Here is a 12968-nt window from a genome sequence, read left to right as displayed (position 1 = left end):
AGGCTCCCAGCATAGGAGCCTGATGTGGGGCTCAATCCCAGAACACCGGGATCATGCCCTGAGCCGAAGGCAGACACTTAACTGAGCCACCCAGGCGCCCCAATAAACCCCTCTTCTTGGCTTTTGGATCATTATTTGGATTCTTCTACTAAGTATAATATTCCCAATCTGAATTATCCTGAGCCCCAAATTATTGTGTTTTTCATCACATCAAGCGTTTATGCAAAGCAGCCCAATAAAGGCTGATATTGAAACTTCTTTCTCCTTGTTTGAGCCATTTTCTTAAGAAATATATAGCAAATTCAGATTTTTGAGGTCTATTATTAGACTCAGTTCAATCAATTTAAATCCAGGCATAACCACTTACTAAATCTGTGATTTTTGGCAAGTTACTTAAGCTATCTAAGCTTAAAATTTCTGTAAAAGGGGGTAATAATAGTACTTATCTCTTAGGGCTGTTTTGGGGATTAACTGGACAATCCATACCAAATCTTTGGTTTAATTTGTGGCACATAAGAAGCAACCATTAAATATGAGCCATAATTATGATTCTCGTATTCTAAGAATACTGGCATAAATTAGAACCTCTTATCAAAAGAATAATAAAAACTTACCAAACCCACCCATAAATAGCTTCCCAACTCCAAACCATGGAATCACCAGAGATTTACTCTCAAATGAAGTCTTCCCCTGAAAACCACCACCGATTCTGGGTCTAAGATATGATATATTTCTCAGGGAGCTTTCCCTTCTTTCCCATCAATATGGAATCTTTATCCTATGTTTTCTGAAGAAATACTAAGGCAGAGGCCCCCAAATAAAAGCAAGTCAGAACTTGGAGAGTCCCTATTTTTATGAGAAAGGAATAGAAAGGTCTAATTGACGGACCCAGCATTTTACATTGTGTAGCAGTATGAGTATACAGGCTCAGCTACACACTGGGTTGAAACGGCTTTTGTAGACAGGAATAGAATTTAGATGCTCTGGGAATGTTATTTCTTTGGAAAAGCTTCTTCTGATTTCCAACAATCGACACACAAGTCAATTGTTCTCGGTATACTAATGTAAACAGTATTATGTTTTAAATTTCAAATACTGATTATTCATTGCTAATAGAGAGTAAAGCAATTGACTTTTGTATATTAACTTTGTATCCTGCAACCTTGCTATAATCACTTATTAGTTCCGAGTATCTTTTTGTTGTTGTTAATTCTTTGGGATTTTCTACATATTTGAATGTGTTTTTATTGTCAGTATTCATCGTCTGGGCTCTGTGCATTTGCCAAGCCCAATGTTCTTTATAGTTTGCACAATGTATTAATAAATTAACATTAATAAATAGATAATTTTTGGGGGGGTAGTTCGGGTTAAGGAGAAAGCAACAACTTGCTAAAAATACATCTTTAACAGCTTTCTAATGATTGCTGAAACCCTTTATTGACAATATGAAAATCATCCTTGAGCCTTGATCAGGAACTATGGGAACTATAATACCATACACTTCTTACGGATGACATTAATTTTCCACTTACGGTACTGATTTTAATTTTACCTTTTAAAGAAATGTCTTTAGGTATAAACAATAAGTTGATACAAAGAAGGAAATAATAAAGTAAATAAATAATCATGGATATGTGATTTGGTGAACATCTGGAAGGAGGTATATTGAAACTAAATGTTGGAATAAATTAGACCCATAAATCAGATTCCAGAGGTAAGGTAGTCAATGGCACTGGCCAATTATTAACTATCATGATCCCACGTAAAATGATTAAGTAGATAACAATTGTTGGTCAGTAATCTGTCATCACTTCTAGGCTGTGCAATCTTGGTGGCTTGGGTAAATATTTGCTCAGCTGAAAGTTGAATTCAAAGAACACTTGTGGGACAAATGAGTGAACAAATGAATTCTGCCTCCCATCTCCTATTTGGTGTCACCTTCCCAAATCCTGAAATCTCTTCTCTACCCACCAAGTCCCTACCTTCATGGTTCTGCCCCTTGGCTTGTCACGGTGCCTCTGAAAAACCACATCGGCACCAACAGTTGAAAATTACCTCACCCTTCTCCCACAGCCAAAGTCCCCTACCAACTTTAGCTTGCTATTAAAAGGATGAGGTTGTAAAATCATTCATACTAAGCTATGGGAGGACTGATATGTTTAATTGTCTCAGAATGGATTACATTTGAATAGAAGCCTTTACGAATCCAAAATAATGTCTACTTGATAAAATGCATTAGTGAAAATCATCTGAAAACTAGATGTGTGTTGGGGCGCTTGGGTGGCTCAGTAGGTTGAGAGTCTGACTGTTGGTTTTGGCTCAGGTCATGATCTCTGGGTCTAGAGAGGACGCCCTACCATGGGCTCTAAAATCAATGGGGGTCTGTTTCCCCTCTCCTTCCCTAATGCCCCTCCCCCCACTCCTGCTCTCTCTCGCAAATACATACATACGTATTGAGGGGAAAAAAAGAACTAGGTATGTGTCTTTTACATGTTGGCACTCTGGCAGGAAAAAAAAAAAAAGGATCACATCATTCATTTAATCCCCTACTTTTGAAGTTTTTGCCAGAGTACAAGAGAATGGGAAAATCTGCTACCAATCTTCTTAACTCTGAGTGGCTCTGTTTCAGAAACACCTTGGGAAATTTTAAAATTGCAAATCCTTGGGCCTCACTTCCCAGACATTTACCTTCTATTCTACGTGACCTGGTGAATTTAAATGACCTACCCAAGGTCTTGCAGACATCTAGAGGCCACCTGGAACTAACTTTCTTAACTCCCAGTACAGGGGTCTTGGGTTATAGAGACTAGAAAGATTGAAAACAACTCTAAAAATTTTTCTAGATCACAAAAATTCTTTAAGAAAGGGAGACATGTTACTAACAAGAGATATTTTGAAACGACCTATATTTTGATGTGTTTTGTTAATGTGTGTTATTAATAGAAAAATATCTCATCCAAAATACATCTATATTTCATTTGTTCATCCATGGAATAGAAGTTTCATGGGCTTGAGGATTTATCCATTTTAGTCGACAGTTTTACATATAGCATCCACCTATCCATAATCTATTCTAATTATTCACTAACTTAATAATTAAATTAATGCAAATAGTAATAACTTACATTTACCAAGCTCTAATTATCTGCCAATACTATCCTAACCCCAGGTACATGTGTTACAAGAAACCTAAAGGGTAGATAACATTATTATAAAAAAATTAGAAAATGAAGAAATAAATGAACGAGGGAATGACAAATATAAGTAATCCAGTCACTATTTGGGATTCCGTAAGTACAGATTATTGGAAAGTCCACCAAACATTCTAAACACACGATAGAATTTTCCTGAGATTAATTTCTAGCAAAAGGCTTCACAAACAAATATCTGCTCAACTGTGATAAAAATACAAACCTAACAGCTAGGAAAATGAAATGTAGTCTACAAAACAATAATTAATGTGAGGTTGTTCAAAAAGAGGAATAATTAATAACTCAAGTTGATTATGAACTTTCAAAGGCATCCAATTTTGTCACTTTTGTGTGTCTCTGAGAGATCTAATGCAACCAAAATATTGTAGCTTTCATCTCTGAAGGAAGTATTTATCTTTAGCTGAATAAATCTGCTAATAATGTCAAAATCAATTCACAGTATTAGAGATATCTTCCTCCAAGAGCTGGAGTTTTCAAATATTTCTAATTGTAATGTTGTTCTAATGAAAATGTTATAAGCAATGTGTCTACCTGAGAGGAAATTCTAAAGATGTATTATATTAAACTTCATAGTGTGTATAGTTCTGGCTTTACATTTGATAAATTTATAGTCTCGCATTCATTGTGAAAGAGTGGTTATTTACTCTGTTTTATCTTGTGACTTTAATTTGAAGGTTTCCATATCCTTGCTGATACTGGTAATTTTCAGTATGTGCTGGAAATAATGACTGTGTTTATAACACATTGAATATTTTTATACCCTACTCTCTCTCTAATGAGGTCACAAAGTATTTAAGCACAAAGAATTTGCAGTCACTCTGCTATCTACAAACAAAACAGAATGCATGGAATTTTAGTGTGAAATCCTAATAAGTATTTCTTGTCCCTAATGCCAGATACAGGTAGCGGAGACAATTTGATGGGATGAGTTGAGTCTTTTTTAATAGAAGGACTTTTCCTAGAACCAGGCTTTATATATTATGGATATACAAAATCAAGAAAGAAATATTTCAAATTGCTAATTTATTATGCATGCATTATCTTATATTCTATAGCTCAGTGGCAGCAGACTATAGGCCTGCCAGCCTCTGCAGAGTGCCATCATATGCTCCCCCATGGAATGAAGTATAGAACAGATCTACCAGTTTTGCTACGTCTCTACTAATGAGATCTACTTGGTGAAATGCTTGTTCATTAAAAACCTAAGAACAGAAATAATGGGATACATGGGAATTGAAGTTGCAGCATGTCTCAACACTAATACAGTACAAATCATAGTCAAATCATATTTAATAAACAGTCCTGTATACTCAGACCATTTAACCATCATGTAGCCAGGGGTCTTGCAGTGAATAAATTCTGTCCACCTCACTTCTAGGGCATAAAATCTAGGCAATGCCTTAATTAGACAGTGACTGGGGAACTACAAGTGACAGCCAGTAATGGATTCACAGCAGAAGCAAGCATTTTGCTATCTCTCCAATATTGCCACTATATACAAATTAGTGCCAAACCCAAATAAAAGAAATATTCATTTTATTTAGACTTTTTTTTTTTTTTAAATACAGATCATACAAAAAGCACCAGAGAAAATTCCCATATGTTTTCAGGGATATTTGAATACCATCTCCCCATCCTGTAATTTCATTGTATTACAAATCATTCCTTACTACATTCTTCGGGGGAATAGGTTATGTCAAAAGAGAAAAATAATGCTTACTTTGTTTTGATCAGTCAGGAACTACCTGGGAAAGAAAAAGGAAAAGAAGAGGAAAGGAAAAATAAGTTTATCAAATGTTTTCTAAGTGTTAGATATTCTCATATTTATTATTTAATTAAGTAGGTATGTGGGTATGTTAGGCATTATCATTATGATTACTTCCACTTTAAAATGCAATGTGAAAAACTGAGGGCCAGAGAAGTTAATGAATTTGCTTATAGTCATGGGCTATAATTCATTAGTTTAAATAAATACTTAATAAGTAGTTACTAGGTGTCAGGCATTATTCATAATGCTAAAGGAGTGGTGACTCACAAAGTCCTGTCCTTGTAAAAATACAATTCTAATGAAAAGGCAGATAATTAGATTGTGGTGGATGCTAGAAGACAAATCAAGTGGGTTTGTTGCGGTAGAGTGTAACGGAGTGAGGAAGTTCTTTGTTAGTTGGATGGACAGTCTAGGCTGTTTTGAAGAGGTAATATTTGAGCAAAGATAAAAAGGAGAAGTCAATCATGGGTAAAACTCTGGGAAAATGTTCCAAGATGAACAATAAATTCAAAGTCCAAGAGACAGGGAGTTGTTTGGTGTGTATGAGGAACAGAAAGGTTAATCTTGTGGGAATTAATGGCATAAGGAGAGATCGGTGAGGGGTCAGGTTGTAGAAACAGGCTGTGGCCAGGTCTTGCAGAGCCTTGTACAGTGTGATTGCGTACTTAGATTTCATTAGGAATGTATTGACAAGTTGCTGATTTTTTTGTTTCTTTTTCAATTTCTAAAATATTGCCTAAGTTGATCTTGGAAAACAGATTGCAGAGCTTCTGTTTTTGGTAAGGACTGACATATTAACCCTCCTGCTAAGCACAAGAAAAGATGGATAATATATAAAAATCATCTGCTTGAATACATTTGAGAGCTAACAAAGCATGAGAAATTACAGGTCTGGAGTCCTTTTAGAAGGAAACCTAGGTAAGTAGGTCAGACATCTGGGATCCCTTTTCTGCAAGAAGTTTCTGCTAAGCCAAAAGAAACAAGTGAGAGAGGAGTTGAGCAGAAATTTTAAAGCTTTCTGGGGTAGGAGAAAAGTACTTAAGTGTCTGCCAAAAATGGGGCCAGGGGGCTTGAGTAAATGCACAAGATTTTGGATTGAGACTCTACATATTATGTCTTATTGATAAGTGTGAATGAGAAGTAGACCAGTTGTTAACCTTATAAAGCCCGGTTGCCAGTAATCTCAGTTCCTACGATGGGATTAAAATGATCTGTGACTGCTTAGTAGCCCAGAATGTCTGCCAGAAGCAAATGTAAACTTTCTCTAGGTAAAGAAAACATAATCCTAGGCTTCAAATTATTTTACAGCTTCTCATATACAGGTCTATACCAGACACACAAGGAGACAAGACACATAACAAAAACTATGAGAAATAACAGACAATAGAAAAAAGAAATATTGGGGATTCAGATAATGGGGTAATCAAACAAGGACTTTTAAAGAAACAATGGACAATATTGGAACTTGGCAGAGAACTAAAAATCCTAAAAATAACCTAATGGAAATTTTAGAATTGAAAAATACAATAAATAAGATCTCAGTGGGTTGAGGAGAGAGTTGGTTTAATAATAGATTAGACACATAAAAACAAAGTAGATAAAGAGAGAAGATGATTAAAAGAAAGTATCAAGAATAAAGGAGAAACAAACGAATAGAAAATATGTTTTTAAAAAAAGTAAGTGGTATAGGGAATACATTTAGAGAACTGAAAAGATAAAAAATAAAGATTCTAATTTTTCTAAAAATTCTAAAAATTCTAAAAAAAAGTGTTGGAAAAGGAGGCATAAGCAATATTTGAAGAAATGATTTTCTGAAACTGATAAAGGACATGAATTAAAGATTCAGAGGAAACCTTATAAACTCCAAGCAGGAACAAAATAAAGAAGTCCACACCTATATGAACACAAAAAAAAAAACCATAAAAATAAAACAAAAAATCACCTAATGGAAATTACAGAAAATGCCAAATAATCTTCAAAGCTGTAATAATTAGACTGAGAGCTGGTATATGAGCATAAAAAATAAAATTCAGAAGACAAGTAATGATACTGTCAAAGTTCAGAAAAAAGTAATGCTAACAATTCTTCGCTAATCTAGTTTTAAAATATCCTATAGAGTGGCTCCTGGGTGACTCAACTGATTGAGCATCTGACTCTTGACTGCAGCTCAAGGCATGATCTCAGGGTTGTGAGACTGAGCCCCATGTGGGGCTCTGTGCTGGGGTGGAGCTTAAGATTCTCTCTCTCCCTTTCCCTGTACTCCTCTCCCCACCACTCATGCTCTCGCTCTCTCTCTAAAATAAAATAAAATATCCTACAGAAGTAATGAAAAAAAGAAATTTTCAGACAAATGAAATCTAAGAATTGTTGTCACCACCAGACTTGCACTATAGTAAATACAAAAGTGTGTTTATCAGTAGAAATAAACTTATCCTGGATAGAAGATAGGAGAAAATAGGTAAATCCAATATTGGTCGTATAAAATAATAATGATTTATGAGATTTAAATGTACAGTGAAATATTCATTAGAATGCTAGCATGAGGATTTCCATAGACCTGCTTCCCAGAGCAACTACCATAACGAGTAAAAATTATATTTAAAGAATCCCTAGTTATTTAAAGTCTCTGAAAATTGTTCTAAGGGCACAGATCAATAAGGACAAATTATGCAAGAAAATTTACTAAATGTGGGTAATAACAGTGGGAGTCTGTGGCCCTTGAGCCCCATACTCCCTTCTTCCTACAGCTCAGTGTGACAAAAACTCCACTCTGGATGGATGTGACCAAGAATACAGGGCTCCCATGTCCTCCAGCCCAAGTTAGGTATCTCTCTGGGAGGGGTAGGCTGCTACCATTTCTCATGAGCCCCTACTCCATGGTGCAGACACTACGTTTCAGGCAAGTACAGCTAGAAGGTCAGAAATTCCATTTCTTTACCCAGCCTCCACTGATAGAGCAGAAGCTCTACCCCAAGCTTGTCAAACCCAGAACCCTGGAGCCCTGGTTTCCTTGCCCTGTCCTTTCCCCAGCTTGCTCCTAGGGCAGAGATTCTGCATTAGGAGAGGCAAGAAAAGTAAATGGAGGCTACCTCCCCTGACTTAGTGCCCTGTTTATAAAGCAGGGGTGTCCCTACCAGAGAAGTTGACCATTGTCTCCATCTCTAGCCCCTAAAACTGAGGAAAAGAGAAACGTGTAGTATTAACAAAATAATAGACATATTAATCAGTGTCAAAGAATTTTGGATGGAATAACAAAGAAAACAAACCAACAAGAATGAATCAGCCGAACAGCTCTAGAGAGTGAAAAAATGCAGAATGATTTTGGAGGATGTCAAAATGCGGTGTGAGGAAACTTCCTTGCTTTTGCAGTGGCTGCCTGAGTGTGGACTATAGTTGCTGTGTGACTTGGATAGTTGAAGCTCCTATAGAAAATTGATCTTTTTACCGTCTGGGTTACCAGAAGAAAGTGCCCCAGGCAACTGCAGCCATTGTAGAGGGAAGGGTGGAATCCTTCCAGTTATGAGATCGTGAGCGTGGGACTATAAGCTGAAAGAATCCATGTCCTTATAAGAATAAGTACGCTTGTAAGAAGAGGAAGAGACACCAGGGATTCTTTCTCCACCACATGGGAACAAAAGCCATGAGGAGACACAGAGAGAAGGCAGCTAGCTGTCAGCAAGCCGGAGATCTCACCCACCACCAACTCTGTTGGCATCTAGTTCTTGAACTTTCAGCCTGCAGGACTGGGAGAAAATCAATTTCTGTTGTTTAAACCAACCAGTCTGTGGTGTTTTGTTATGGCAGCCTGAGACAACGAATACACCAACATCTTCGTGTAAATTCCAACAAAGTCTCTGGCTGACCAATAAATCACACGTGGAGGTACGGTTCAAAGCCGTTTGCAGTGAAAGACTGGCAAATCAGAATTGATACTGGAGTTGCTGCTTACCACTGGAGAGCTTTCCACACCTTGAGAGATCTCTCACACCTGTTGTCGCCCATCTCTCTCAGCCCTCGTGCTCTGCTCCCAGTCCCAGGCCAGCTGCTGTCTTACACTCAGAGGAAGGTTTCACACACCGCACAGGTTCAGCGTATTCCCATGAGAAGGAGTGGGTGTGTGTGGTGGGGTGCTGACAATCTCTATGACCTCGCTCTTCTAATCTCTCATTCCAACCCACACACCCTTAAGAAAGTTTTAGGAGATAATGCTAAGTGAAATAAGTCAAGCAGAGGAAGACAATTATCATATGATTTCTCTCATCTATGGAACATAAGAACTAGGAAGATCAGTAGGGGAAGAAAGGGATAAAGAAAAGGGGGGTAATCAGAAGGGGGTATGAAGCATGAGAGACTATGGACTCTGAGAAACAAACTGAGGGCTTCAGAGGGGAGGGGGTAGGGGAATGGGATGGACTGGTGATGGGTAGTGAGGAGGGCATGTGTTGCATGGTGCACTGGGTGTTATACGCAACCAATGAATCATCGAGCCTTACATCGGAAACCATGGATGTACTGTATGGTGACTAACATAATATAATAAAAAAAAATTAAAAAAATAGAATAATAAAAAAAAAAGAAAGTTTTACAAATTTCTCCTTACCTCTCTTTCCTTCGTTGCCCCAGGGATGAAAGCAACCATGGGACTCCTTTCTTAGAAATTCTTTATTCCACCATTTAGCTTTCTTATTCTTAGCTTTCTAATGAGTTTTTAAAAAATTTTTTTTTTGTTTTTTTTTTGCTATTCCACATTGCTCTTAATGTTAGCCTGAGTGTGCTAAGTTTAATTGTTTTGTACTTTAAAAAACAACAATTTTGGAGTTTATACTACATTCCTCAGAATAAATACCTCATGCTTCTTCCCTCTATTTGTAGTAAATAATGGAGGAATAAAAAAAGTTATCTCTAGGAATTTAGGTGATTTCATGTACATTATAAAGTTTTAACATAGGCAATTTTTTTTTTGAAAATAGAAATGAAAATGCACTGCAGGGGCGCCTGGGTGGCTCAGTCGTTAAGTGTCTGCCTTTGGCTCAGGGTGTGATCCTGGAGTCCTGGGATTGAGCCCCACATCAGGCTCCTCCGCTGGGAGCCTGCTTCTTTCTCTCCCACTCCCCTTGCTTGTGTTCCCTCTCTCACTGGCTGTCTCTTTCTGTCAAATAAATAAAAATCTTTAAAAAAAGAAAGAAAGGAAGGAAGGAAGAAAGAAAGTTGAAAATGCACTGCAGTTGCAAAATTACTTTCTTTCAAAATGCTTAACTTTGGTAGGAATGAATTTACAATGTAACATATTTTCAAGCTTTTAATAATTTTTAATCATTTATGTAGGAATGCATCATTATAAAGCTACCCCAAACCACCAAAGGTATTGTTACACTAAGATAGCAAGGCAAGGCAGAGGAAAATTAAAGAAGAAATATAAGAAATATAATGTCATATAAATATGACAAATAAGAAAAATAATGTTAATGCTGCTTTCGGGAAGACATGGTCTAAGCATGATTTTGGTGTCACAGCCTTTGTTTTGCTTGCTTATTTTGATGATAAAATGAGAAACAATACTGAAACCTGGGGAAAATCCCAAGTACATAATCTGGGAAAGGTGGGTACAGCTGATGGTTAAATTATTACTAGACCAACAAGTACAGAAGCCTCTGAGTTTTAACCTTTAAGATAGACTAGAGCAAGTATTTGTGTTCAGGATTCTTCCTGTTTTCTCACTGTTGTATATGTAGGGCTTATTACAATTTCTAGGACATAGCGGAATTTCAAGTGACTGAAATACAATGACAACATAAATGTATCAATTTCTCACTCTGAGTTTAGAATCAGCTCTTCTTTATAAAACATCTATGCTATTGACAGTGACCTGAAATTCTACTCTAAGAATTAAAGTCAAGATATAACAAAAAGTTGAAAATGCTTGGAGTTATAGGGGATCTGAGTTCATACTCTAATTATGTGTCTGTGTGTGCACATTAAGGCCCATTGAGTTGATGTGATTTGCTCAAAGTAACACAGTTAGATGATGGCAGAGGAGAGTTGAGAGCCTATTTTGACACACAATTCTGTGTTCTTTAAACCACACTAGGTAAGAAGGTAGGTTTTGGAATTGGATAGATATAAATTCAAGTTCTGGCTTTGCCACTTACTAGCTGTATGACTTTCAACAAGTTAATGATGGTCCCTGCACCTCAGTTTTCTTATTTGTCAAATGATAGATAGATAATAGATAGATAGATAATAGATAATAGTATCTATTTGGATTATTGTGAGGATTCAATAAGCAAATAGGTAAAGCTCTACCCGCTCTCAGGCAGCATGTGATGAATAACCATAATAGTAGTCATTGATATTGTCTATTATGCACTATCTTCACCCAAACACAAGCAATGAGCTTGCTTTTTTGTATAAGGGACGAATAATAGCTGATTAAATTCCCACAACACAATGAATCCGCAATCTTGAAGCAAGACATTTGCTCCCTCTTCAGAGATTAAGGAAAACTTTGTTGGTAGCTATCGAAAGAATGGTTTCTTTCCTTCAGAGAGTCAAAGTTCTGTTCATTTGAGTCCTGAGTACTGTGGGTAGTAGTGCAAGATAGGCAACATTTACCATGTCCTGGATTAAAGCAGACACCACTTTAGCCAGCGCACCCTCTTGAAATGGATCTCTTTATTTTGTGCGAGGGATTATTGAAAAAAAATTCAGGTGTTTGCAAAAGATTTTGAGAATGTTTGGATGTAAACTCAATAGCTCTTGAATATAAATAAGAACCAGATTAAATTCATGTAGCATTGCTACATGCTAAAACGTATTATGTGTATTTTTGTTAATAAACCATAAATCTGTAAATCACCTTAACAGGCATTTGAAGGACAACGGTATTTACATAATCTCTTATGTGTATTTAGGGCTTAATTGGAAATAAAGTGAGGTCAGATTTGAAGTTGACAATATAGGAGAGATTAAGATAAAAGTGATAATTGGAGTCAAAGAAATGAATGAAATCATCTCCAGAGAGCAAAGAGTCCAGGTCAGATCCTTAGAGAAAGCCTAAATTGGGGATCTATGAATACAAAAAGAACCACAGAAGGAGACAGCAAGAGCAGGCTTTGAAGCAAGAGGAGGAGAAGAGCTTCATTTTGGAGGCAAGGAAGATTTTCTAGAAGAAAGTAGATAATCAGTAGTGTCAAATACTATAGTACTGATACAGAATTTTTATGTACTAGGTACTCATGGATAAGAAGGAAAGCTAGCAGTGCATCAGCCTCGAAACTGCATTTATGAAGGAAGAATATAATTTTCATTTAGGTTTCACTGTATTGGGTAAGTTGACCAGGGTTGGGGGGTCATGGCAGAAGTCATGAGCTAATGACCTCCAAGCCACATTTGGTGCCACAGCTATGCAATGGAAAAGCTGAGTTACATGTAAAATAAGAAAGGACCATCATATATTTCAACAAAGTGGCTCATTTTTCAATGAGTAAATCAAAGAATTATATACTGTAATGAAATAGAAAGTTTGTTAGAAAAGTCCAGAAAGAAGAAAGGTGGAATGGAAGCTCAATGGGGGGTGGGGGTCATGGAGAAAGAGAAAAGAGGGGGGCAGGAGAGAGTGAGCAGGAGTGATAATATGTGGAGTCAGAGAGGCTTACAAATGGCAGAAATCCACATCAGTTGCCATTGACTGTATCACTGAAACAGGAGGCAAGGGCAGCTGAGCGTGAGTGCACGGAACTGCAATTACGGATTTGAAATAAATGGAAAATGTTCAGATTATCTGCCGCACAGGATAAACTAGAGAGTTAAGTAGGGGTGAAGAAGAGGAATGATGAACATACCGAAGGTCTGGCTGAGGTTGAATAATAACTATAAATGGCATTGCACCAAATTAAGTGGTATGATTTTAACAAATGACCCAATAAGGTAGAGTCTATTATTATGTTGAGCAATAAGACCTCACAATGGATCATTGAGTTGGAAGTTAA

Source organism: Ursus arctos, unplaced genomic scaffold (genome assembly GCF_023065955.2).
Source record: "Ursus arctos isolate Adak ecotype North America unplaced genomic scaffold, UrsArc2.0 scaffold_17, whole genome shotgun sequence".
NCBI classification, from domain to species: Eukaryota; Metazoa; Chordata; class Mammalia; order Carnivora; family Ursidae; genus Ursus; species Ursus arctos.
The sequence above is the reverse complement of the archived record's forward strand: the minus strand, read 5'-3'. Positions refer to the sequence as shown.